Here is a 27372-nt window from a genome sequence, read left to right on the forward strand (position 1 = left end):
GGAGTAGCCCTGGTGTCAGAGATGTGTCTTTTGCTGTTTCTGTGAAAATTCTCCTCCAAATCATACAATGTTTCTTTCTGTTCTGCAGCCAGCTTCTCTTTCTGCTCTTTCCACAGAATAGCCAGTGAGAGTCCTTTCTTTTATAACCTTCACCGTCCTCTTTGTCAGGTGACCCCTGACCAGCTTCATCAGGTGATCAAAGTCCCCCACCAAGTGATCTATTGCTTAGTTATCAGCTTACAGGGGCAGAACCAGTTTTCTTGATTTTTTTTAATCATAGTCAGTGTCAAAAACCTATGTTAGTGCAGAGTCAAGGTTGCTTGGTGGTATGTTTGCAGAACATTGAGTTGAGCAAAACTCAATCGTCTTTAAAACCAGGAAATGCACAGTTAAGGTTGCCCATGCAAATTAACACACACACCCCCACACACTCCCTGCAAGCAGGAAATGCATCCCTCTGAAGTCTTTGCTCTCTGGTATACAAACATTTCTACTGGTCTTACTTCTCTCCCTCCTATAACTGGACTCACATGCAGTGCCTGTAGCAAAGGATGATTATCTTACAGTGGATTGGTGTTCCTGCTCATGTTTCATAATGGTTGGATGGTGAAGTTTGTGGCAAGGATGGACTTCTGTTTCAAAATACTTAGTTTTACTTTTGAGAGAAAGATCCTCTGACCCCTGATCCAGGAATCGCTCAAAATCCACACAGTGGCAAGACAGGGCACACATATTCCTTTTCCATCAATGGTCAAGGTACCTGCACTGTCAGTTCCAAACCTCCATCCAAGGCACCTTTGGAAACATCACATTCACCTGCCCCAAAATCACAAAGTAGCCACTCTATTCCCTCCTCTCCTGCCCATCCCATTTCTGCAGAGGCTAGTAAAATGCATTTTTCTCAAACAACAAATGCAAGGCTTGCCTACCACCTGTTCTCATTTCCTGTACCCTCCACAGCTGTAACCCTTCTTCAAGTCCCTGTTCCTCCAACACACACAAAGTCCTGTTCTCTGATTCCTCTGCACCCAAAATAACAAAATTGTTGGCTAGACCACCTGCTGACTAATCTGCTGTGTTCACAGTAAACCTACCCACAAAATAAAACATGTTATATTATAACAGAGACAACTTTCTGTAAGCAACATGAGCTATTAAATCTTTATTGCATAGGTAAACAAAGGTTCAGACTAGAAACATCAGTGGCAAGGTGTTCACCAGGAGTAATGGTGTTGGTATATACTCTTGGACTACCCAGGCAATCATAAAGTGGCTGCATAGAAACCCTCTCATTTTTTTACTTTACTGGTGCATGTGCACTGTAATCCTTCCAGATGGTACATCTACACAAGCAAAGAAGTGAGCATGTTTTTAAATACTATTCTCATTTGGATCTCCCAAAGATTTAGTGGGTAAAACTTGACAGAATGAGACTATTTTGACTCATATCAGATCAATAATTTGATGTCTAGCTCTGCTTAAATAACAACCGACAACTATAACAACAACCCTAGAAACTTTTTTGAAAAATGGCTATTTTGGGCTAGAGGACATATATCTCCACAACCCCTAACTCAAATGAGGCTACATTTGGGTCACTAATCCTACTCCACACCTGCCTGAGGTATACCAAAATTCAGAGGAATCCAACAAAGTTAGGTAGATGTAATTCGCCTTGCGTCGACCTATTCGTGCATGTGTCTATGCTAAAATTTGTCTCCCGCTGATGTAAGCACCCTGTCACAGTGATGCTGTAAAACCACCTCCCCGAACAGCGTGGACACTCACGTCAACACACTGAAAGTGTAGACACAGTGTAACTTGTGTTGACCCTAATAGTCATCTAGCCGCTGTCCTATAATGCCCTATTCCTTGCAACAGTGACTGTTCTGGTCACATTTATAAACTCCTCTGCTCAGAAGTCATGGAGACCAGAAAACTTCCCTCCTTTGAACTCCACCCCATCCCCATTTTTTAAATGCATTTTTCTGATTGCCCGCCTTGGCAAGCACACCTAGCAACTCTCCCTTCTTGTGTGCAGCTACTCAACTGACCATGCCAGCTCCACACCAGACATGCCAAACCTGCGGAAAAAAATGCAGAAATTTGGCTTGTTTTTGGTTTAATTGGCTTGTGAGTTGCTTGTTGGCTAGTTTTTTGCTTGTAGCTTGCTGCTTCTTTTTTTTGATCGGCTCCCGGCAAGGGCGGGGCAAGCAGGGGCAAGGGTGGGAGAGAGTCAGGGGTGCACAGCAGCACAGCCCACCACAGTCCCAGCCTGCACGCCAGGGGGATCTACTCACATAGAATGTTGGGGTTCTTAGGGATTGGCTTGTTTTGGCCTTGTTTGGAAATGGGATTAGTTTGATTTTTGGCTTCTGGTCAAAGTCAGGGTGCATATTTACCGTGTGAAAGTTGGCAGCTGTGCTCCACGAATTAAACATGCTCCTACGTGGAATAAGTGGGAGGTACTGGATCTCCTGGGCCTGTGAGGAGAAGTGGCTGTGCAAGCACAACTACAGACCAGTCATAGAAACATGGACATCTGCGAAAAGATTGCATGGGGATTCAAGCAAAGGCATAAAACAGGAATCAGCAATAGTGCTACGGGAAAGTGAAGAAACTGAGCCAGGAAACTGCCACTTTTACAACAAGCTGCACACAACCAGCATCCTGCAAACCACCCAGGGATACCTTGGAAGAGCCTAAGACAAAGACCCTTACTGTGAACAGCGAGGCAGGGGAGGAGAGAGTCACCTTGTGTTGTGCATCTTTCTGTTGTGACTGTAAATCCAATGACACATCTGTCTGTTTTTTTTCCAGCAGCTGCTGCTGTTACAGCCTTGAAGGGTCCACCTCCGTGCCTGCTGAATGTCTAACTCTGCTGAGGAGGAGAAAGAAAAGGAGTAGGGAGGACATGTTCACTGAGATCTTACAAGCCTGTGCTGCATCAGACTGCAAATATACGGCCTGAAGTGCCAACAAGATAGCATGGAGAGGGAAAGAGCAGACCGGAGAAAGGCCCAGGAAAAAGTAAGGGAGATGCAAGATGATGCAGTGGGTCTTCTCAGGCAGCAAACGCAAATGCTGCAGACCCTGGCTGCCCTACAGGTCCAAAAATCCCAGACTTCCCACCCTCTATTCTCCTTAGAGAACTCCATGGTAGCAGCTCCCTGCAGCCCCCAATATTCTATGTGGCACCAAGGGCTACATCCCTAATGGTAGGCTAATACCCCTACCATTCCCTGCGATGGGTCACCATGGAAGACTACAGTTTCTCATGAAGTGACCTGTGAGAGCCACAGCAGTAGTTGCATGGAGTGGAAAATACAGTAGGTAAGTATAAATACACAGCACATGAAAAGATGGGAGCTGCCTTACTAAGTGAGGGGTCAGTGCTAATGAGCCAATTCAATTAAGATGGAAGTGGACTATTCCCAACTCTGTCCACATATCTATTCAAGGGACACCATAACCACATCAGCTACACCATCAGGGGCTCGTTCATCTGCACATCTACCATTGTGATATATGCCATCATGTGCCTGCAATGCCCCTCTGCCATGTACATTGGCCAAACTGGACAGTCTCTACATAAAAGAATGGACACAAATCAGACGTCAAGAATTATAACATTCAAAAACCAGTAGGAGAACACTTCAATCTCTTTGGTCACTCGATTACAGACCTAAAAGTGGCAATTCTTCAATAAAAAAACTTCAGAAACAGACTCCAACGAGAGACTGCTGAATTGGAATTAATTTGCAAACTGGATACAATTAACTTAGGCTTGAATAAAGACTGGGAGTGGATGTGTCATTACACAAAGTAAAACTATTTCTCCATGTTTATTTCCCCCGCCCTCCCACTACTGTTCCTCACATGTTCTTGTCAACTGCTGAAAATGGCCCACCTTGATTATCACTACAAAAGGTTCCCCCCCCCCCAGCTCTCCTGCTGGTAATAGCTCACCTTACCTGATCACTCTTGTTACAATGTGTATGGTAACACACATTGTTTCATGTTCTCTTTGTATATAAAGTCTCCCCACTGTATTTTCCACTGCATGCATCCGACAAAGTGAGCTGTAGCTCACAAAAGCTTATGCTCAAATAAACTTGTTAGTCTCTAAAGTGCAACAAGTACTCCTTTTCTTTTTGCGGATACAGACTAACACGCTGCTACTGTGAAAGGTGGCCAGTGTACGGTTTCATGAGCCAGGAGAGCCAGAAGTAGGCTAGATCCTATGGAATCACTATTGGCATATCAGCATCACCAATGGTAATCTGCTGGTCAGAAAAGAACGTCCCTGCTTGAAGCTTTCTGAAGAGTGCTGTGTTCTTAAAAATGTGAGTGTCATATACCTTCCCTAACCTGCCACACTGATACTGGTGAAGCGTCCCTGGGGATCCATCAATGCTTGCCTAATCAGTTGATGTTATCAGGGATCATGGGTTCCCTGATGAATGTGGGCAGATATTTTCAGAGAACCATACTAGCCAAATCATGCTGTAGACTACCACATTCAGCATGCTTTTATAACTCCACTGTTAGACCAAAAACCCTTATATATAAAAGTCAAGGAACCCATGTTAAAATGCTGTTAGTAACAGCAGTGTTTTAACATCAGTGTAGCAAGCGCAGTTCTGTCAGCCCTTAGTTTAATACTCCATATTAAAGAGCAATACCTCAAACTAAAGAGTCAGTATTGTAGATTTTCTGATAATGTAATTGATCTTCCAGATGAGAGTGTCTTACATAATAGGGCAATGTATTGTGATAACGTAGCCAACAAAAGAATTATAAAGTATGTTTTCATTTTTCAAAGTATAGTTTTTATTATGCATGTATAGTTTTAGATAGATAAGATAGACACATGTGAAAGCCAGTTTTAAAATAAATTTTTAGGAGCTGTGAGGAAAACAATTATATTTCAGGGTGTAACTCTGAAATTAATTTGGATGCTAAGTTTCTCACATTTATAAAATATAAATAGGGCAGATCTAAAGATAACCCTCAGATTATGGGCTTCAGTAACAGGAAAGATGGGAATGTTGTCATTAGTGACAAAGAACAGCAAGTAGGGAATGTTTCAGAGGAAAGATGAGAAGTGCAATTATAGTTAGGTAAGTTTAAACTGATGGATGGTTGGAATTCAAGAAGAGGTGTCAGAGAGAGACAGGCCTAGATATGAAATTGGAGGGAGGGAAACAGGATTAGAGTAGAGAGGTAGATTTGTGAATCATAAGTATAATGAAGCCACATTTGAGGATGAGATCATACAGGAAAGGAATATAGACAGAGAGAAGAGTGGGGCCAAAGAGGGAGTGGGAGAGAAGCAGACTTTTTGAAAGAAAAGCTGAAGGAATGAGAAAAAGGTAGGAAAACCAGGAGAAGATTTGGTCACAAAAGACAAGGTTAACACAATATCAAGGAGAATATGATTAACAATGTCAAAAACATGAGAGAGATCAAGTAGGGTTAGGGTTGACATCTTGGTAATATTTAAAAACCAGACATTCCAACAGGAGTGCTGGAACCTCCCCTGGTCTACCTCTTCCCCTGAGGCCTCGCCCCTATCATGCTTCTTCCCCCGAGGTCCCACCCCTACTCCCAAGGCCCTGCCCCATCCACTCCTCTTTCCCTCTCCCCCAGTCGCTCACTGCTTTTTTCCTCCCCTTTCCCCTCCCCCTCCTGGATCAGGAGCCAGGGCTGGGAGCTGGGAACTGCAGCCACTCGATTCAAGTAGAAGGCAGCCCCAGCTGAGTAGGGGCCGGTGCGGACCATGACCCAGTGCCTCCCTGCCTCCCTCACCCACCGTAACCAGACTTTGGGTGTCCGGTCAGTAGATATGACTGGGCTCTGTCAGGTCCCCTTTTTGACGGGACTTTCCAGTCAAAAACTGGGCACCTGGCCACCCTAAGTAGAATAAGAATAGATTGGTGACCCTGAGGCCCTATTTATGGCATGATATGAGATCAGGCATTCAAACAAGCATACTACGTATATCTGGGCTTGCATGTGGATATGTGTATCTGGAACTCCAAACCTGATTATGTTGTTTAAAGGTTAATGGGAAGAATTCTGACATTTATAACCTAGTTTTCTTGACCTTATGAAAGGAACTGAGTCTGCGGCAAAGCTGAGGTGAGGTTTTATAAAGAAGTTGTTCTCCTAGGATAAAACATGTTAGCCTTATCCCAAAAATTCATATGAAAAATGTCTTAATTGGTAAAACGTATTATTATTTTTGCCCAGCTGCGTTAAGATGTGATTAACAGAATTTTACCAAACTTTATAAAAATTAATCACCTTGAGTTCCAAGAATAGCTCTGAAAATTTTAGACTCAATTTTTAAAAAATTATAATTGCCTTCTCCACATAACTTACACGTTTGGTAGCACAATGATATAAAACAGTAACCTGATACCTAACCTGATATGTCTGAGTTTTCATTTATAAAAATGAAGTAAAGCATTCTTATTCTTCACAATATCAGTTGGATCTGATCATGCACACTGTGTAATCTGTGTTTCTGTTGAGTAGATTTCTTACTTCCTTGAAGTTCTTTTCAATTCACGTTTTAAAAGAAACATGGATTAAAGTCTAATTAAATAAAAGAATAAATTAAAAATATTTCCTTATCTGCTTTTGGCAGGGACCATGGTCTGGTACTTTTAGCACAGGACTGAGTCAGGAGTTCTGCCCATGACTTGGAACCTGGCCCCTCATCATGAGATTTCAATGGGGCTACATACATTACCCAGGGGAGTAGTTGTGATAAAGAGGTCTACTGGTGGTTCAGCACTTTGTTTCAACAACTTGTCAGGCCTGACATACTCTCTACACCTAACACTCTGTTGCAATAATCTGTATCTAAAGGGTGTCATGTAAGGCAGTGTTTTCCAACCAGTGTGCCGCATAATTTTTTGAAAAACTACATGTGAGAACTAATATTTCCCTTGTATTTTAATTAGTGTCAAAGCCAGACTGCATTCTGTACTTTTGTTCTCCAGAATGAGGCCCCTTTCAAATATTATGCATGTGTCACATTCCATTCCCCAAAGCAATGCTAAGAAGGATAAAAAGTAAACAAAGATGATGTGCCCTGATGAATGCAATGTGCTGCAATGAGCCTTTGATGATGATGTACATAAAAAAGACATAGAATTCAAGCCTAAGTTTTATATTTACATTTGACTTGGGATAAAAGCCAGAACAAGCCGGACCTGGAATGAATTATAATTAATTATATTGCATTTAAAAGCAGCGGAGAAAGTTATACACACTTGGGAAAACTATTTTGGGAATGAGAAGAAATTATTAATTATTAATTTCTTGTTATCCCAAAATATTATTCTCCAGTGTGTGCCACTTTCTCCACTGAGTACGCTTTTGTCCAGAGTTCTTATATTTAGCTTTAATGTTAGTTTCCACTGTTGAAAATGTTAATTCTAACACAAAAGATAGATCACGATCTAATGTTAGCCACCAGGGTTGTTTTGATTTTAACCCTACCAGCTTCCTTCTGGATTGGCTCATGAATATTCATGAGACAAAATTAAAAGTGGCCTGTGAAAGGCGCAACACTACGCTCAAATGAACTTGATGTTACTGGAGTCATGTGGTGGTCAGTGTGTTTTCCAAATCTTACAAATCTCAAAAGTTACAGCAGTGAATTTCAAATTTATGACCCAAAAATTGACAAATATTTGAAGAAAAAAGATTTTTGCAGTTCCACATGAACTTGTAGTGGTGAAGCTGAACATAAAATTAAGAAAGTGAAAGTGGTGAACTGACACTTCTGTGACAGCTATCTGCAGTATGGATATTCATCTACGGGGAACCATCTTGCCGTCTTCCACAATGTTCCATGTGTGGGGAGAAACTCTCAAACCATGCCATTGTGCCAAGTAAGTTAAAATGACACTTTACAAGCAAACATTCATTCCTTGCCAAGAAGGACATCATTTTTTTTAAGCGTCTGAGGGATCAGAATGAAAAGCAAGTCTGACTGATGATAGACTGTGCAACTGTTTCTGACAAAGCACTGGAAGCAAGCGACGTGGTTGCTGAGTTTGTAACAAAGGCAAAAAAGCCACCTACAATCTTAGAAACATTAATTTTACCAGCATGAATAGAAATCATGAGAGTAACATTAGGTGCACACAAAGTCAATGAAATTGAAAAACTTCCCCTTTCAGATTCAGTGCTAGGCTTGGATCTCAGACTTGGAGTTTGGCATTTGACGTTGCCCACTTCCAAAGCTATACAAAAAAGAAGTACCTCAAAGATGAAAAGGTAATATCATAAGTCTTGATACATAATAATATTGTTAGTTTATGTTTCTCGATTGGTACAATTTTTGTATTATTTGTTGTTTATCATATAATAAAATTTGGTGTCTTGTTGGTGTGCATGTGTGAATTGACTGAAAATACTTGTCACAGTGAATGGCAAGAGCAGTAAACAGCTGAAACTGAGGCGATAAGAGGATGAGTTCGTTTGGAGACAATTTGGTGGTGTTCCTTAAAATAATTAAAGGTATCAAGGTGTGCTCTGGCAGAGAAAAGGTTGGGAACCACTGATGTAAGGTATCATATACAAACTGGTAACATGCTGGTCCTGAAAATCATTGTGTGGTGTATATACAGTGTATACACAAAGACTTATAAATATGTGCTAAAATTATGTTTCTAAAATGTGTTTGGCAAGCAATACATAAGGCCAGTCTGTCCTAGACAAAGGGATGTGTATTTACTTGTCTGACCAGCCTGGCCATCAGCCAGAGAACAAGGAAGGTATATTTACATAAAACGTAAACAAAGCCATCAAACTAACAAGTGGGGAAGTTTACTGTCTCGATGGGAGATGAAGACTGCACCCCCAGGAAGCCTTCCTGCCTCTTGAAGCAGAGTCAATGAATTTTGGGAAGACAGAAGGAGAGAGAAAAGGCCATTTTGGCACCCATCACTGGGGGAACTAAAGAGGCCAGAGCTCTTGAAATCAAAGAACATTACTTGGCTCCTTCAACCAAGGGGGTGAAGTCTCTGGAAACTGACAATGATTGAAAAACCTGCTTAGTCAAAGATTATAACTGACTGAAATTAAGTTTTAGTATTAGAAATAAGAAAAGGAGTACTTGTGGCACCTTAGAGACTAACCAATTTATTTGAGCATGAGCTTTCGTGAGCTCATGCTCAAATAAATTGGTTAGTCTCTAAGGTGCCACAAGTACTCCTTTTCTTTTTGCGAATACAGACTAACACGGCTGTTCCTCTGAAACCTGTCAGTATTAGAAATGTATTTTTACGTTAGTTTGCTTGTAACCCTTTCTGTCTTTATTCCTTATACTTGGTATCACTTAAATCTATGCCTTTTTGATTAATAAGCTTGCTTTACTTTTAATAATAACCAATACATTGCTGTGATTGAAATAAGAATGTTTTTCAAACCACAATTACATTAATGAGCTGCTGTTTACTGTCTCTTTATAGGAGCAGTAAACAACTTATGTCAGTGTTCAGAAAAGAAGCTGGACACTGCAGGGAAATGCTTCTAGGGAATTTGGGAGTTAGAGTTCACTATTTCTTACCTGCAAGACTAGGTTTGGACTGCAAGAGTCCTGATGAGTTTGCCAGTAAGGCAGACAAGTCGGTGTGTCAAGGAGTTGTCACATAGCTCAGCAGTAGCAAAATTTTCACTTGCTGAGGTTGAGGCGTAATATAGTAACTCACAATTCTGGGAACTCCAGCAGGTCATCACACATAAGGGCTTCTAGACTGCCCCCTTGTTTTGTGACTTTGAGCAAGCCACTTATTCTCTAACCTCAGTTTCCCTATCTGTAAAATCTGTAAAATGTAAAAATAATGTGTATCTGCCTCAGAGGATACTGTGAGGCTTAATTAGTGAATGTTTGTAAAGCACATTGCAGAGGTAAAGTAGTAAGTGTTATTTTTAATTTATATAAAGTAGTTTGGGCCCCATTGATGAAAAATGTTACATGCATACAAAATATTATTATTTTAAAGCCACAGTCCTGCAAGTTTGACAGCCACCATCTTAGCTGACACACACAGGGTTAAACTGGGGACCTCCAGAACTAAAAGCATGAGGTGCTACAGCCTGAGCTAAAGAGCCAAAGCCTCTGTTGCTGTAATAACAACGAGGAGTCCTTGTGGCACCTTAGAGACTAACCAATTTATTTGGGCATAAGCTTTCATAGAACCCACTTCATCAGATGCATGGAGTGGAAAATACAGGAGCAGGTATAAATACATGAAAAGATGTGAGTTGCCTTACCAAGTGTCAAGTCAATCTAATGAGACAATTCAATTGACAGCAGGATACCAGAGGAGGAAAAATAACTTTTGAAGTGGTAATGAGAGTGGCCCATTTCAGACAGTTGACAAGAAGGTGTGAATAACGGTAGGGAGAAATTAGTATTGGGGAAATTTGGTTTAGGTTTTGTAATGACCCAACCACTCCCAGTCTTTATTCAGGCCTAATCTGATGGCATCCAGTTTGCAAATTAATTCCAGTTCTGCAGTTTCACGCTGGAGTCTGTTTTTGAAGTTTTTTTGTTGAAGGATTACCACTTTTAGGTCTGTTATTGAGTGACCAGGGAGACTGAAGTGTTCTCCTACCGGTGTTTGAATGTTATGGTTCCTGATGTCAGATTTGTGTCTATTTATTCTTTTGCGTAGAAACTGTCCAGTTTGGCCAATGTATATGGCAGAGGGACATTGCAGGCACACGACGGCATATATCACAATGGTAGATGTGCAGGTGAATGAGCCCCTGATGGTGTGGCTGATGTAGTTAGGTCCTATCATGGTGTCCCTTGAATAGATATGTGGACAGAGTTGGCACTGGGGTTTGTTGCAGGGTTTGGTTCCTAGGTTGGTGTTTTTGTTGGGTGGTGTGTAGTTGCTGGTGAGTATTTGCTTCAGGTTGGGGGGCTGTCCGTAAGCGAGGACTGGCCTGTCCCTCAAGGTCTGTGAGAGTGAGGGACCATCCTTCAGGATAGGTTGTAGATCCTTGACAATGAGCTGGAGAGGTTTTAGTTGGGGGCTGTAAGTGACGGCTAGTGGCATTCTGTTATTTTCTTTGTTGGGCCTGTCTTGTAGTAGGTGACTTCTGGGTACCCATCTGGCTCTGTCAATCTGTTTCTTCACTTCACCAGGTAGTTGTAAGAATGCTTGATAGAGATCCTGTTGGTGTTTGTCTCTGTCTGAGGGATCGGCGCAAATGCAGTTGTATCTTAGAGCTTGGCTGTAGACAATGGGTCGTGTGATGTGGTCTGGATGAAAGCTGGAGGCATGTAGGTAAGTATAGCGGTCAGCAGATTTCCAGTATAGGGTGGTGTTTATGTGACCATCGCTTATTAGCACTGTATTGTCTAAGAAGTGGACCTCTTGTGTGGACTGGTCCAGGCTGAGGTTGATAGTGGGGTAGAAATTGTTGAAATTGTATTTATACCTGCTCCTGTATTTTCCACTCCATGCATCTGATGAAGTGGGTTCTAACCCATGAAAACTTATGCCCAAATAAATTTGTTAATCTCTAAAGTGCCATTAGGACTCCTCATTGCTTTTGCTGATACAGGCTAACACAGCTGCCCCTCTGAAACCTGTAGCTGCAATAACTCAGATCCTCTGTGGAACATCACAGCAGGCAGTGGAGATGGACCTGTAATGTGAATGGGTTACATATGAACAATCTTACACATAAGCTTAACTTCCAGCCTGTGAGTGGCCACACTGAAATCAATGGGACTACATGCCTAAAGGTATGCATGGTTGCAGTGAATATAGGATCTGGATCTAAATTTGTTAATGGTGATGAAATTTTATTTCTGCTTTATTCCTTAAATTCCTTTTCAGGCTGAGAAACTACTGAAATGAGCGGATACAATAGTTTATAAACAGCATCTGTGAGGTATCCAAGTATGTCATGCCAATTGTATATTTAATATACATATTATTTCTCCTAAATGTGTTAGCATTTCAAGAAAAAGGGAAACTTTTAGTATGTAGTTTGGTAGAATGAGTTGGGAAATTGGTTTCAGCACATGTTGAATTTTCTGTAGCTATTTTGGGGATTTGAAACTAATCTTTATATAAATTAGTTTCTTCTTGCAGGAAGGGGTTCCTCTTGAAAGAAAACTGTCACAGCACCAAAAATTCAAGAAAAGCAAAGAAAGCATAAAACATAGGGAAGAAGAGCTTTCACTTAAGATGTCACTTTGCAGGGAAGAAGAGCTTTCACTTAAGATGTTACTTTGCAGTTAGTATTTACTGAAGAGCTAGGTCAATGAAACCAGATAACATACACAGATTAAATGCTCTCCCACTTCTCTGTATTAGAAATTAGTATGAACATTTGGATATGAACAGTATTACAATTTATTACTCAATGCACTCTCTTATTTTGTAGAAGCCAATAAAAACACTGATGGAATCATGGAGATTTCCTTTATCTCTGTGTATCATCCCTGGGTGTACAGTGGGATCAATTCTATAGTGGAGCAGGAAGGGCTACAATTATTAAGTCCCAAGATATGGAAACCAGACAAAGGGTTTGTCTGTTTTTCAGAACACGATTGGGTGCTACTGTAGCAAGGACAGTGGGCTACATCTCTAGGCTAAGCCACCGAGCCCACCTGCGGGTGCAGCCCTACAAGCACAGATCCAGCCCATATACTCACTCCTTGTTGCGGCGGTAGACAAAGGAAGCCTGAATTCGCTCCAAGGCCCGGCTGTTCCTCCCATCACCATCATCCTCCCACAATGCAGTTCCACCTGTGTCATCGTTCCCCCCTGGAGGGGTGGGGCTGGCGGGTGGGCTCTCTCTGCCTCTAAGACCTGCAGCCGCTGGCGGCAATTATCACCGCCCGGGGGCTGGGAGCGCACAGACACAAAAGCTGCCTCTCGTTGGGACAGCACACCGCTGCGGCTCTCTTGGCGTGGCCCCTGGGGCAGGCCAGGAGATGCTCTGGGCTCGGCCCGCAGCACCTCGCAGGAGGCGGCGGTAGCTGCCTCTGAGCCGCAGTGACGTGCGCACAAAGGGGGAGAGGAGCCGGAGCCCTCGCTCCTGTCTGAAGCCGGCTGGACTCCAGAGGGGCCGGGTTTTTAATACGATGAATACAGACACACGCAGCTCGGCCGCGTGGGTGGGTTATTTGGTGCGTGGCTCGTAGCTCTGATGCAAGCTGCTCAGCAGTGCTACAGCCCATAGGGGGAAGAAGAGGAGGAAGCGGCTTTCTCTGGTCCACGCTGCAGCTGAAGGTCGCGTCTAAGCATCTCCCGCCCGCTCCGCTTGCCCGCCTCGCTGCGAGGAGAAGGCGCCGCTTTGACCCTTCCTCCCGAGCGGGACACAACCCACGGGGCCTTCTCCGCACGCGGCGGAGCCCGCGGTGGCCAGCGCCTGCCACGAAGGACAGCGGCGGGGCGGCGGGGACACCTTGAAGGCGAAGCCCACCCTGGCTGCGGAGGTGAGATGCGTGGCTGCGGCGCGCACTGCTCGGCGGGTAGGGGTGGGCCCCAGAATCGGAACGATCCCGATAAAACCGGGACATGTGGGGTCGCCCTATCTGAGGATGGCTGGGACTCCGGGCCCTGCGGTGGGGGAGCTCGCCGGTGGCGCCGCAGCCGAGGGGAGCCCCTGTGGACAGAGCGAAGCAGCGTGGTCCCCGGTCTGCCGCGCGCGGGTGGCGGGGCTGGGTTTTGCTGCGGCCCGTGGCGGGGCTGGTGGCGGGCAGGGAGTAAAGAGGAGCACGTTTCCCACCCCCCGGCTCTCCCCAGGATGTCTGAACCGGCGGGCGGGAGGCGAACGTGCCGCGGGCACATTTCGCGCTCACTCTCCCTTTCCTTTCCGTTCCCGCCCGCGGGTCGGGCTGTAGCTTTTAAATGAAAAGAACTACAATGGGGAGAAGAGATGCAGTCCGGGGGAGGGGCCCTTTGGGGAGAGACCTTCTTCGTCCCTCACGGTCACTGCACAAAGGCTGCCCCCCCCCAATGGCCCTTGCCCGCACCCCCACCCGCTTTAATTTGTAATTTGACTTCTGATTTCAGTTTCTATCGCTCCCGCCAACATTTGAAAGCTATAAATAGGGACATTGGGTAGTAAAATAGGGATACATCTTTTAACTCTTATTGAAATTCATTGGGCTACGGGAGATTTGGGAGCAGAAACATAAACAGAGTATTCTCCTGAAAAGCAGAGACATCTCTGTCTGGACAGGGACAGCTGGATTGTGAGTATTTGCATTTTAATTCTGCCAGATGTTCATTTTGAGTGAAATGTTGGGACGGGAGGGGTTGATTTTATCTTTTGGTTACAGCCACTGCAGTCGTGTATAATGCCCTGGTAGGGTTGCTGCTTTAACAGTAAACCAGACTTTGTGTTTGTTTTTAAATATGGCCATTGATTAATAACCCTGCTGGTAGATTGCAGCAGTAACATTTTAAAATTAAGTCGTGGGGGGAAAACGAGTATCTATCATCTGGGGAAGAAACTAAAAATATGATGTGAATGTGTGTGTGTCTGGTAGATCTGAAACACACTCATATGCATAAATCAAAACCCACAATTACTGGCTTTTTGTCTAATCCTGCATTTCAATCATGCCCAATAGTCTCATTCGGTTCAGTGAGAGTTTTGTGTAGGCAAGAAATGTAGGCTGAGCCCACTCTATGTAAATAAATCTAGTACCTTTGCTTTCATCACCATTAAAAGGGAGAAGCTTAGTTGGTATTGTTTTGGGCTGTTTTGTTGGCCTAGTTTCTCTTATCCCATAATTGGTTTCCTCTAGACCAAAGGTTTTTGTTCCATTTGTTTTTAAAGTTGAGGTTGTAAATTAAAGCAAACTGTAATTATAATTTATCACCTTCATGAAAAAAGAGAGGTGGCATATGTAAAACCCTGTGCTTTGTTTATCTGATATTAGAAGGACAACTGAAATAAAATCCATCCTTTCCAGCTGCTAGCATGATGGTCATACAGTATGAACCTGCCAGATATAATTAGATTATTCAATTTCCCACTGTGCTCATATTGCTCTTAGGCATTTCTACTAACCTATATTTCAAAATATAGTGACTGCTGCTATATGGTGCTCATTCATTTTTTGTGAGGGGTAGTATTACTTGAAAGGCAACATAAAATGAACCTATCATTGTTCTGAAGTTAAAGCACTGGTCAGAATGAGAGACACCCTTAATTAATCCTTTTAACTCAGAAGTGTTTTTTAATTTAACAAATGTTTTTGCAAAAAGAACATTGTACTATAAATCCAAACTTTTACCAATTTCAAAACAATCTGGGAAGCTGTGTCATCTGTCAATGAAAAATAAATAAGTAATAATCAAAAGGGATCAGATTCAGACCTGGGGCTTGTTCCTCTCACTAAAATCGAATGAGAGAACTTCATTACATCTCAGGAATCACTTCAGTTGGAGCAATGGACCCTTGATGTAAAGTGGTGCAGTTCCACTAAGTAGTTCTGATTTGACTCAAACACTTTCTGTGTAAAAACATGTGAGAAAGGAACACTCACCCGAACCATTACACACCAAGGAGGGTGGCTGAAACCAGTACATTTTCTCTCCTGTACAGTGGACCAGTTTTGGTATGGATGGGACAAAGGGGACTCTCAAGACTGAATAGTGCCCGGGGATCTGTGGGTAGCCAAAGGCAAGACCCCATGAACCCCTGAGAAGAAGTGCAGAAAACCGTCATCCCACGTGCCTCTCAGAACCCTTTCTCCTTGATGTCATAGAGCATGGAGGATGATCTATGCTTTATTACCTAATCCTATTTTTTACAAGGACATTAATGCACATAGGAGGAGGACCAGGTCATTTAGAGAGGTTGCTCCTTGACTCCTCCATTCTGTGTCCTTGCCACTCCCCTTTTTTCCCTACTTCTTTTTCCCATAGGGAAAAGTGGTGACTGAGCAGAGAGTGGGATTGTCCTGTGTTACCACATTTTCACCTCATTTTTGCAGTTCTAAGGTGGTTTTGCTCATTCCTTCACAGGAGAAGCTAGCATATAAGCCTAAGTAAACATAATCTTTTAAAATATACATTATGCAGGAAAACATTATTTTAAGTAAAAAGTGTTTTAATTTATTTTTAAGGGACTCTCTTTCACATGATTGATCTTCAGTCCCGTTTACATAAAGTAGTATTGTGAACCAAAGAATCAGTTGGATGGAAAGCAAATTTGGTCTGTTGCGTAGGGTTGCAAGGCATCTGGTTTTCAACCGGAACACCAGGTCGAAAAGAGCCCCCAGCAGCTCTGGTCAGCTCTGCTGACCAGGCTGCTAAAAGTCTGGTCAGCAGGGCTAAGGCAAGCTCCTTGCCTGCCCTGGCTTTGTGCGACTCCCGGAAGTGGCAGGCACATTTGGCTCCTAGGTGCAGAGGTGGCCATGGGGGCTCTGCACACTGCCCCCGCCCCAAGCGCAAGTGCTGGCTCCACAGCTCCCATTGGCTAGGAACTATGGCCAATGGGAGCTGCAGGGGTGGCGCCTGCAGGCGCAGGCAGTGCACAGAGCCCCTTGGCCCCTCCGCCTTGGAGCCGGACATGCCGGCTGCTTCCAGGAGCCTCCTGAGGTAAGCACCTTCTGGCCAGAGCTTTCTCTCCAAACTCCGTCCTGCACCCCAACTCCCTGCCCCAGCCCTGAGCCCCCTCCCACACCCAAACTTCCTCCTGGAGCCCGCATCCCATACTGCACCCTAACCCCCAGCCCTGAGCCCCCTCCAGCACCCCAAACTCCTCAGCCACAGCCCAGGGCCCACACCCCCAACCAGAGCTCGCACCCCAGCCCCCTGCCCCAGCCCAGAGTTCCCTTCCACATTCTGAACCCCTCGGCTCCAGCCCAGAGCCCCCTCTTACACCTCAAACCCCTCATCCCCAGCCCCACCCCAGGGCCCAGACCCCCAGCTGGAGCCCACACCCTGCCCCAGCCCTGAGCCCCCTCCCACACTCCAAAATTCCTCGGCCCCAGCCCAGAGCCTGCACCCCCAGTCAGACCCCTCACCTCCTCCCACACCCTAACCCCCTGCCCCAGTCCAGTGAAAATGAGTGAGGGTGGGGGAGAGCAAGTGACAGAGGGAGGGGGGATGGAGTGAGCAGGGGCGGGGTCTCAGAGAAGGGCCTGGGGGCAGGGGCGGGGCAAGGGTGTTTGGTTTTGTGCAATTAGAAAGTTGACAACCCTACTGTTGGGTCAGCTAGTAGTGTGGAAAGATTTAAATATTCTAAATCTAAATGAAAAGCTAAAGTTACATTTTCTTACATATCTTGTATTATTATAATCTAAATCCAATACAAGAAGTTTGAACAGCTGATCTTCTTTGTGATGATCTTTTCATTTTCAAAATGCCTTCCAGGCATTTTCCAATTAACCCTCACACTATCTCTGTGAGATCGGCATATAAAAATTATTTTTCCTATATTACAGATGAGGAAACTGATAGAAAGAAGGTACAGGTGTACTACAAAAAGAAAACAAAAAATTGAATTAAGAACAGATTTCTGTGCAGACAGATCCTTACTAAAGAGTCTATCAGCACATTTAGCAGCAAATTAAATTTTAAATAACTTTTTCCCCTTTGTGAATCCTCTTGGTACTTACTTCATGTTTTATTGGTGGTATTCCACAATTTATCATTCTGTAATTTCACAATTATTATGGAATCCATGGTTTGAAATGAGATTTTAGAGATTTGTGAGGTTGCATTCTGAGATCTCTTCAGCAAAATGGAAATATTAAGAGGATTTCACAGGAAACAATAATGAGAAAAAAGTTAAAATGTATTTCTGTGCTGAATGCTCCTTATAGCTTGATTGCTGAGGGCTCAGAACTAATCTGTACCTAAATCTGTTTTCCCTTTTTTGATTTATCTTTCAATGAGTTGCCTCAGGCCAAGCCATAAGTCAGTGAGAGAGTCAGAAATAGACCTTGGTGATTTTTTAGTTACAGACCTGTGCTCAAATCTGCAGACCATGGTTTCTCAGTTTGGTGGGGGAAGGTTGCAACCAGACTTCAGGGAGTCATGACCATCCTCCTTTTCTTTATTGCTGGATGAGAAGGAGGCATCCCAAAAATTACGGAGCAGGGGAACCTGAAAGTTTTTCCTGTTGTAACACAACGTCACAATATGGCAAAGGTTGAGAACCACTTCACTAGTCATAGAGTTTAGGCACAGAAAGGACCACCAGATCACCTAGTCTGACCTGTATATCACAAGCTACCTACACCACCAGCACCCCCACACTAAACACAACAACTGAAATTAGACCAAGGTATTACAGTCCATGGGAGTCTAGACGATTATGTGACACAGGCAAAGAATAGTCTCTATACCTCTGTTCCTCATTATAGCATCTCTTTCCAAACTTCGTTATCATGTCCTCCATACACACAATTTAAAACTCATTGTTTCATTATTTATATCCTTGGACTCTTACTGGTCATATTGCTGTTCCTTTCAAAGAACACCCAAAGGTATGGGCAAAAGGAAAAACACATATCACATCTCAAGTCTTTTTGTACAGGAAGCAATTTGTGTGAAACTCAAGCTCTGGATTCTGATAGCTTTAGTAAACTTCACAGAGGAATTCTTCACAAGATTACCAACCATATCTATGAACAGAAAAGTGAATCAAATTTCAGCTTTCAAGCAAATTATCTTGAGTTCTGTAGTTAAAACTACTAATTGTATCTTAGAGGTTTAATGTCCTATCACAACACTAAAGGACAATTTGATTACTGGGAACTCCACAATGAATCTGTGCAAGACCATGTGACTGCGAAGAAAGTCCTGTCCAGAGGTGAAAGCACACAAGCCACTCAGCTGCAAATACCTCTCAAATACCTCGCCTGCTTCTCAGGAAGTAGGCTCTGAGGTCACCATTTTGAATTATGTTATTTGAGGAAGAACTGTCAGTTAAAGGAGTATTTCAGTGAATGATGCCACAGCATCAAGCAATCACTTTTATCTCTTGCTGTGGTGACATTAATGCCAAAAGTGCCACTTTCAGGAGAGGTATTTTCTGAAATACATAATTTAGAAGAACCACCAGAGCTGGTTCATGCTTCTATTGGGTAGTGAGATACAATGGGACTGTTTACATTGGGTTTTGTTTTTCCAAATACCTAGACTTTTCAGAAGAGTTAAACCCATCTCTAGTGTTATGATATTTAGACAATCCAGGAAACTGGAGTTGCAGGGATTCTGTTAGAAGACAGTAAAGAAAATGGCTTGAATTCTTTGCCTGACAGGTTTTGACAGTCTGTGAGATTCTCAATATCCTTAAGAAAAAGAAGGGCATATCCACTCATGCTCATCTGTCAATCCTATTTTTAAAATCTGACAAATTATAATCCTTTTCTATAATTTTCAAGGCAATGGTGTTCTTCTGTTAGCAGCGAAGTGTAAGCAAATTATCCGTAATAGGTTTTTCAAGATATGTCATGGGATGTCTAAAGACAAAGGCAAGCTTCCAGTCCAATCACATAGAGACTTCAGGATACAAGTCAGAGGATATGTCTACACTACGAAATTAGATCGAATTTATAGAAGTCAGTTTTTTAGAAATCGTTTTTGTATAGTCGATTGTGTGTGTCCCCACACAAAATGTTCTAAGTGCATTAACTCAGCGGAGTGCTTTCAGAGTACCGAGGCTAGCGTCGACTTCTGGAGCGTTGCACTGTGGGTAGCTTTCCCGCAGTCTCCGCCGCCCATTGGAATTCTGGGTTGAGATCCCAATGCCTAGTGGGGCAAAAACATTGTCACGGGTGGTTCTGGGTACATGTTGTCAGCCCCTCCCTCCCTCCCTCCGTGAAAGCAACGGCAGACAATCGTTTTGTGCCTTTTTTCCTGGGTTACCTGTGCAGACGCCATACCACGGCAAGCATGGAGCCCGCTCAGTACACTGTCACCGTACGTCTCCTGAGTGCTGGCAGACGCGGTCCAGCATTGCTACACAGCAGCAGCTCATTGCCTTGTGGCAGCAGACGGTGCAATAGACCTGATAACCATCATCTTCATGTCCTAGGTGCTCTTGGACGCCTTGGTAAGGTCGGTCAGGAGCACCTGGGCAGACATGAGCACAGGGACTGAAATAGGAGTGACTCGACCAGGTCATTCTCTTTAGTCCTACCGACAGTCCTATTGCACCATCTTCTGGCAAGCAGCCAGGAGATGAGAATGGCTAGTAGTCCTATTGCACCGTCTTCTGACGAGCAGCCAAGAGATGAGGATGGCTAGCAGTCCTACTGCACCGTCTGCTGCCAGCCAAAGATGTAAAAGGTAGATGGAGTGGATCAAAACAAGAAATAGACCAGATTTGTTTTGTATTCATTTGCTCCCCCCCTCCTTCTCTTCCTCCCTCCGTGAAATCAATGGCCGACAATCGTTTTGGTGAGGTCTGTCGGGGCACCTTGAAAAGTTTAATGGAGACTCAGTCCTGCCTGGAATATGGGGGGAAGGGATAGCTCAGTGGGTTGAACAATGGCCTGCTAAACCCCGGATTTTGAGTTCAATCCTTGAGGGGGCCATTCTGTGTGACAGTTGTTTTTGTTTCTCCTTGATGTAAAGCCACCCCTTTTGTTGATTTTAATTCCCTATAAGCCAGCCCTGTAAGCCATGTCATCAGTCTCCCCTCCCTCCATCAGACCAACGGCAGACAATCGTTCTGCGCCTTTTTTCCTTGCAAATGCCATACCACGCCAAGCATGGAGCACGCTTAGATCACTTTGGCAGTTAGGAGCACATTAAACACCACACGCATTATCCAGCAGTATATGCAGCATCAGAACCTGCCAAAGCGAAACCGGGCGAGTAGGCAACATCAGTGCGGTGACAAGAGTGATGAGGACATGGACACAGACTTCTCTCAAAGCACGGGCCCTGGCAATGTGGGCATCATGGTGCTAATGGGGCAGGTTCATGCCCTGGAACGCCAAATCTGGGCCCGGGAAACAAGCACAGACTGGTGGAACCGCATAGTGTTGCAGGTCTGGGACGATTCCCAGTGGCTGTGAAAGTTTCGCATGCATAAGGGCACTTTCATGGAACTTTGTGACTTGCTTTCCCCTGCCCTGAAGCACCAGAATACCAAGATGAGAGCAGCCCTCACAATTGAGAAGCGAGTGGCAATAGCCCTTTGGAAGTTTGCAATGCCAGACAGCTACCGGTCAGTTGGGAATCAATTTGGAGTGGGCAAATTTACTGTGGGGGCTGCTGTGATGCAAATAGCCAACACAATCAAAGATCTGCTGATATCAAGGGTAGTGACTCTGGGAAATGTGCAGGTCATAGTGGATGACTTTGCTGCAATGGGATTCCCTAACTGTGGTGGGGCCATAGACGGAACCCATATCCCTATCTTGGCACCGGAGCACCAAGCCGGAGAGTCCATAAACCGCAAGGGGTACTTTTCAATGGTTCTGCAAGCACCGGTGGATCACACGGGACGTTTCACCAACATCAGCGTGAGATGGCCGGGAAAGGTACATGATGCTCGCATCTTCAGGAACTCTGGTCTGTTTCAAAAGCTGCAGGAAGGGACTTTATTCCCAGACCAGAAAATAACCGTTGGGGGTGTTGTAATGCCAATAGTTATCCTTGGGGACCCAGCCTACCCCTTAATGCCATGGCTCATGAAGTCATACATACACTCTCCTTACAATGTGTATGATAATCAAGTTGGGCCATTTCCAGCACAAATCCAGGGTTTAACAAGAACATCTGGGGGGGACGGGGTGCTGGAAATGGCCCACCTTGATTATCATACACATTGTAAGGAGAGTGATCACTTTAGATAAGCTATTACCAACAGGAGAGTGGGTCGGTGGGGGGGAGAAAAAACCTGGATTTGTGCTGGAAATGGCCCAATTTGATTATCATACACATTGTAAGGAGAGTGATCACTTTAGATAAGCTATTACCAGCAGGAGAGTGGGGTGAGGGGAGAGAAAACCTTTTGTAGTGGTAAACACCTATTTTTTCATGCTTTGTGTGTATAAAAAGATCTTCTATACTTTCCACAGTATGCATCCGATGAAGTGAGCTGTAGCTCACGAAAGCTTATGCTCAAATAAATTGGTCAGTCTCTAAGGTTCCACAAGTACTCCTTTTCTTTTTGCGAATATTCCATTGTTATTACTGCTTGCTGTGCGCTCCACAATATCTGTGAGAGTAAGGGGGAGACGTTTATGGCGGGGTCGGAGGTTGAGGCAAATCGCCTGGCTGCTGGTTACGCGCAGCCAGACTCCAGGGCGGTTAGAAGAGCACAGAAAGGCACGGTGTACATCAGAGAAGCTTTGAAGACCCAGTTTCATGACTGGCCAGGCTACGGTGTGAAAGTTCTGTTGGTATCTTCTTGATGAAAACCCCCCCCCGGGTTCACTCTATTTTCCTGTAAGCTAACCACCCTCCCCTCCCCCCTTCTATAACCGCTTGCAGAGGCAATAAAGTCATTGTTGCTTCACATTCATGCATTCTTTATTAATTCATCACACAAATAGGGGGATAACTGTCAAGGTAGCCCAGGAGGGGTGGTGGAGGAGGGAAGCACCACGTGGGGTGGTGGAGGAGGGAAGGACAAGGCCACACAGCACTTTTAAACTTTAAAACTTACTGAATGCCAGCCTTCTGTTGCTTGGGCAATCCCCTAGGGTAGAGTGGCTGGGTGGCCGGAGGCCCCCCCACCGCGTTCTTGGGTGAGGAGGCTATGGAACTTGGGAGGAGGGCGGTTGGTTACACAGGGGCTGTAGCGGCGGTCTGTGCTCCAACTTCCTTTCCTGCAGCTCAACCACACACTGGAGCATATTAGTTTGATCCTCCAGCAGCCTCAGCATTGAATCCTGCCTCCTTTCATCATGCTGCCGCCACCTATCATCTTCAGCCCGCCACTTACTCTCTTCAGCCCGCCACCTCTCCTCGCGTTCATTTTGTGCTTTCCTGCACTGTGACATTGTCTGCCTCCATGCATTCGTCTGTGCTCTATCAGTGTGGGAGGACAGCATGAGCTCAGAGAACATTTCATCACAAGTGCGTTTTTTTTTCTTTCTAATCTTCACTAGCCTCTGGGAAGGAGAAGATCCTGTGATCATTGAAACACATGCTGCTGGTGGAGAAAGAAAAAGGGACAGCGGTAATTAAAAAGACACATTTTATAAAACAGTGGCTACACACTTTCAGGGTAAACCTTGCTGTTAACCTTACATACATAGCACATGTGCTTTCGTTACAAGGTTGCATTTTGCCTCCCCCCACCGCGTGGCTACCCCCTCAACCCTCCCCCCTCCCCATGGCTAACAGTGGGGAACATTTCTGTTCAGCCACAGGCAAACAGCCCAGCAGGAACGGGCACCTCTGAGTGTCCCCTGAAGAAAAGCACCCTATTTCAACCAGGTGACCATGAATGATACCTCACTCTCCTGAGGATAACACAGAGAGATAAAGAACGGATGTTGTTTGAACGCCAGCAAACATACACTGCAATGCTTTGTTCTACAATGATTCCCGAGTATGTGTTACTGGCCTGGAGTGGTAAAGTGTCCTACCATGGAGGACGCAATAAGGCTGCCCTCCCCAGAAACCTTTTGCAAAGGCTTTGAGAGTACATCCAGGAGAGCCGCGAATGCCAGGGCAAATTAATCCTTTCACATGCTTGCTTTTATACCATGTATAGTATTTTAAAAGGTACACTCACCGGAGGTCCCTTCTCCACCTGCCGGGTCCAGGAGGCAGCCTTGGGTGGGTTTGGGGGGGTACTGGTTCCAGTTCCAGGGTGAGAAACAGTTCCTGGCTGTCAGGAAAACCGGTTTCTCTGCTTGCTTGCTGTGAGCTATCTACAACCTCATCTTCATCATCTTCCTCATCCCCAAAACCTGCTTCCGTGTTGCCTCCCTCTCCATTGAAGGAGTCAAAGCACACGATTGGGGTAGTGGTGGATGAACCCCCTAAAATGGCATGCAGCTCATCATAGGAGCGGCATGTTTGGGGCTTTGACCTGGAGCTGCTGTTTGCCTCTCTGGTTTTCTTGCCTCAGCTCCTTAAGTTTCACGCGGCACTGCTTCGGGTCCCTGTTATGGCCTCTGTCCTTCATGCCCTGGGAGATTTTGACAAATGTTTTGGCATTTTGAAAACTGGAACGGAGTTCTGATAGCATGGATTCCTCTCCCCATACAGCAATCAGATCCCGTACCTCCCATTCGGTCCATGCTGGAGCTCTTTTGCGATTCTGGGACTCCATCATGGTCACCTCTGCTGATGAGCTCTGCATGGCCACCTCTGCTGATTAGCTCTGCACTCACCTGCAGCTTGCCACGCTGGCCAAACAGGAAATGAGATTCAAAAGTTCACGGGCCTTTTCCTGTCTACCTGGCCAGTGCATCTGAGTTGAGAGTGCTGTCACAATGGAGCACTCTGGGATAGCTCCTGGAGGCCAATACCGTCGAATTGCATCCACACTACCCCAAATTTGACCCGGCAAGGCCGATTTCAGCGCTAATCCCCTTGTCAGGGGTGGAGTAAAGAAATCGATTTTAAGAGCCCTTTAAGTCGAAAAAATGGGCTTCGTCGAATGGACGGGTGCAGGGTTAAATCGATTTAATGCTACTAAATTTGACCTCAACTCCTAGTGTAGACCAGGGCTTACTCTCAGGGGCAATTACACCACAGAGGATTGTTTTATTCAGCAGGGTGGAAGAGTGCTATGTGAAGGGAAGAAATCTTATTTCTTGGGCTAATTTTCTTTTTTCTTTTTAATTTTCATTAGTACCAATTAGAACACTGCTTTACTTTTTTTGGAGGTTAGGCATGGAGTGGGAACATAGGTAATGGCTGGAATTGGGAATTGGAATTGCTTAGTTACCAATCAGATTATTGTTCATATCTTTGAGAGTTAAGAAAAAGGCCAGGTCTACACTAGACATTTATGCCAGTTTAGCAATGTTGATTAGCTATGTGAGTTTTGGATATTTTTATGCTAGCTAAAGTCCTAGTGTGGATGCAGCTATACCAGCATAAAAGTATTTTGCCAGTATTTCACTCTCCAAACCAGTATAAGATATATCAGCAAAAACACTTTTTTGCTGATATAAGCCATGTCTAACCTAGGAAGATTTTGCTAGTATAACTGTACTGGGATTGCTATACCACCAGCAAAATTTTTAAGCATAGACTAGTCTTACGTTTCCTTGGTTATTAAACAAGGAAGTTTTGGAGTTTGCTTGGGAGAATAATAACACTTTGCTCTTATATAGCATCTTTCAACTGTGGATTGCAAAGCACTTTACAAAGCTGAATAAGTGTTAGTATTATCCTCATTTTACAGATAGAGATACTAAGGATTAGATAGTTGTCACTTGCCCAAAGATTCACAATGAGTTAATGGCAGTCAGGCCAAGAATCCAGGTCTCGAGACTTCCAGTTCTTATCTGTCCTCTAGTGTCCATAGTGCCTCATAACTCTTGTTTGAAAATTCATGTATTTGTTTGTTTTGATGAAAGAAATAGCCCCTTGTCTGAGTTGGAATGAATGACTCTATTCCTGTTGAGTTATTTTGTTGATGTTAATGTGAATTTTTATATACTTAAGAATGAACTTCTTGATGAGATACTGTGGTCTTATAAGCATTATGGCCCCAATCCTGCAAGATACAGCATGGGGTGGACCCTGCACCCATGGGGAGCGCCATAAGGTGCAAGTATATGCCCACATACACAGTGTTGCAGGATTAGGGTCTCTGGGTGAAATTCTGACCCCTCTGAAGTCAATTGATTTCATTGGGGCCAGAATTTCACCCTATATTGTTAAATCAATTTTCCATATAATCTAAATATTCATTTTAAAAAGGTTCTCGGCTTTTTCATTACTAAGAGAACCTTCACAAATCAATTAATGCACTTCTGCCCTGTTAGTCCTGATTTGCAGCTCTTTAGCTCAACACTAGCAGAAGCAAGGAATGTGAGCTTTACCTCAGTGATCTGTGAATTCTGTTCCCCAGCATTCTGTTCATCTCAGTGAAGTTTTAATTTCATCACTTAGTTGGGATTACTAAATGCTAACTTTATAAAGCACAGGCAATGTAAAGGCAATTCTGCAAATGCTTCAGTGGGACTACTCAGGGTACTGTGGTCTGTGCTGGTTAACTAGTATTTGCAGAACAGGCCTTAAGGTCATGTCTGCATGAGAATGTTGCACCAATTTAATTTAAATCCGTTTTTAAATTGATTTTAGTCAAACTTGGGCAAACCTTTGTGTGGACACTTTTCACTTTCAAGATCTTCGTGGCGTATCCCTACCCTACTTGTCATCTCTCATTCAGGATCGGTAGGTTGACTCCTTCCTCCAGTAGGTCCATGGAATAAGGATGTCAACCTCCAATGTCCGCTTGTCAAACTTTCAAACAAGCATCTTTGTGCTTTCTCCTATGCTGCTCCACCCACAAATGTCCCTGTAAACATCTGCAAAGCACTTCACTGTTCTCCTTCAAATCCCTACTTAAACATTCTTCTTTGCTATGATGTCTACCAAAACTCACAATGGTTAGACTTCTGTTGTGCTGAGACCAATGTCTATCATGCTTACCAATATTGACTCATTGGTCCCTTGTACTTCCCCGTCTGTCTCCATCTATTGCCTCTGATTTTATCCTTAGGGTATGTCTACACTGGCAGAGTTACATCACCGGCAGTTACAGCGCCACTCAGAGAGCGCTGAAGGGAAACCGCTGTTGTGTGTTCACACTGTCAGCTGCCTGCGCAATAGCGTGTTCACACTTGTGGCACTTGCAGTGATATTCGGAGCGGTGCACACTGGGCAGCTATCCCACAGAGCATCTCTTCCTCTTCTGCCGCTAAGAGTTGTGGGAAGGTGGAGGGGGTCACGGGGCATCCTGGATCCTGTCCCAATACCCCGTAAAGCATTGCTTCGCATTCCAACAATCCTTGTTCTTCCATTTGCATTTGGCACCATCTTTCAATGGTTTGTGTACTGCACGCTCTGCCTCTTCAGTCTACAGGAATGGATCCTGCACTGTTGACCAATATGCTGCTCGCTCTCATTTACACGTCATGAGTGGCAGTGGAGTTATTCCTTAAACCACAAAGGCAAGGGGAGTGCGATATTGATCTCGCCACGCGTACTAGCTACGACATGAGATTGCTTGTGGCATTCACGGAGGTGCTTACCACAGTGGAACACCGCTTTTGGGCTTGGGAAACAAGCACTGAGTAGTGGGATCACATAGTCATGCATGTCTGGGATGAAGAGCAGTGGCTGCAGAACTTTCGAATGAGGAAAGCCACATTCATGGGACTGTGTGTTGAGCTCACCCCAGCAACTACAGCACAAG

General features: G+C 44.4%; 1 protein-coding gene and 1 long non-coding RNA gene across 4 annotated transcripts in view; one reads left to right on the plus strand and one right to left on the minus strand.

The window, feature by feature from the left end:
- Positions 1-12824, minus strand: part of LOC142070608 (uncharacterized) — a 35206-nt gene extending 22382 nt beyond the window's left edge. Inside the window, exon 1 of the long non-coding RNA XR_012666491.1 lies at positions 12707-12824. This is a non-coding gene — a long non-coding RNA (uncharacterized LOC142070608). The remainder of the gene's footprint in view (positions 1-12706) is intronic.
- Positions 12825-13359: 535 nt separating this feature from the next.
- Positions 13360-27372, plus strand: part of SLC38A1 (solute carrier family 38 member 1) — a 67664-nt gene continuing 53651 nt past the window's right edge. Inside the window, exon 1 of one of the 3 annotated variants that reach the window (XM_048835973.2) lies at positions 13360-13492. The gene's annotated coding sequence lies outside the window, so the exon portion shown is untranslated. Of the gene's footprint in view, positions 13493-14152; positions 14255-27372 lie in introns of those variants that run through there. The other 2 variants (XM_075124388.1, XM_048835974.2) reach the window with 2 other exon arrangements.

This window comes from Caretta caretta, chromosome 1 (genome assembly GCF_965140235.1).
Source record: "Caretta caretta isolate rCarCar2 chromosome 1, rCarCar1.hap1, whole genome shotgun sequence".
Taxonomy (NCBI): Eukaryota; Metazoa; Chordata; order Testudines; family Cheloniidae; genus Caretta; species Caretta caretta.